Raw genomic sequence first — 1,061 nt, forward strand, 5'->3', positions numbered from 1 at the left:
CACACACACACACACACACACACACACACACACACACACACTCTCTCACACACACTCAGAGATCAGACGCAGGGTGACAGAGGGGTCATAAGGGGTCAAGAGAGGTCAAAGCTCCGCCCCTCCCCTGGCTCTTTCTCACGGGTCATTCCCGGTCACAGTCGAGCCAGACAGACAGAGAGAGGAGGGGCGTGTGTGTGTGTGTGTGTGTGTTTGTTTAGCTGCAGTTTGGGAACAAATCTGACCTCAGAAATTAGGTTAAATCTGACCAAACCTCCCTGTAGGAACATTCAGGACGGTCTTTAACTGGAAAAATAGATTTATGTACCAAAAAAAAATCACTTCCTCCAGCATATACTATATAAAATATATATAAAGCTCCTTGCATATGTTATATCTAAAATACTAAAAGCTCCTCCAGCACATATTATATATATATATATATATATATATATAAAAATATAAAGCTGATCCAGTATATATTGGGTAACACTTAATAAGCTGTCGTTTGTTAACATTAGTTCATGTTTTAACTAACATGATCAAACAATGAACGATACATTTATTTTTTCATCTTTGTTAACATTAGTTCATAAAAATACAGTCGTTCATAGTTTGTTAGTTCACAGTGCATTAACTAATGTTAAAAAACACAACTTGTGATTTTAATAATGTATTAGTTAATGCTGAAATGAACATTAACTAAGATTAATAAATGCTGTAGGAGCTCATTCTTAGTTCATGTTAACTAATGAACCTTATTGTAAAGTGTTACCATATGATATATAAAATATATAAATATTCATCTATAAAATAGTTTAAATAGAAAAAGTCTTCTTTTGTGGTTTATGTTAGTCTGTGGTAGTTTGAGTCAATTTTACGATAAAACAACAGAAGTCTATATGTGCTAATTTACATGGCCAGATAAACGTGTGTGTGTGTGTATGTGTGTGAGTGTGAGTGTGTGTGTCTGTGAGTGTCTGTGTAAGAGTGTGTGAGTGTGTGTGTGTCTGTCTGTCTGTGTGTGTGTGTGTCTGTGAGTGAGAGTGTGTGTGTGTGTGTGT

The sequence above is a fragment of the Sinocyclocheilus grahami genome, unplaced genomic scaffold (genome assembly GCF_001515645.1).
Source record: "Sinocyclocheilus grahami isolate Dianchi unplaced genomic scaffold, SAMN03320097.WGS_v1.1 scaffold965.1, whole genome shotgun sequence".
Taxonomy (NCBI): domain Eukaryota; kingdom Metazoa; phylum Chordata; class Actinopteri; order Cypriniformes; family Cyprinidae; genus Sinocyclocheilus; species Sinocyclocheilus grahami.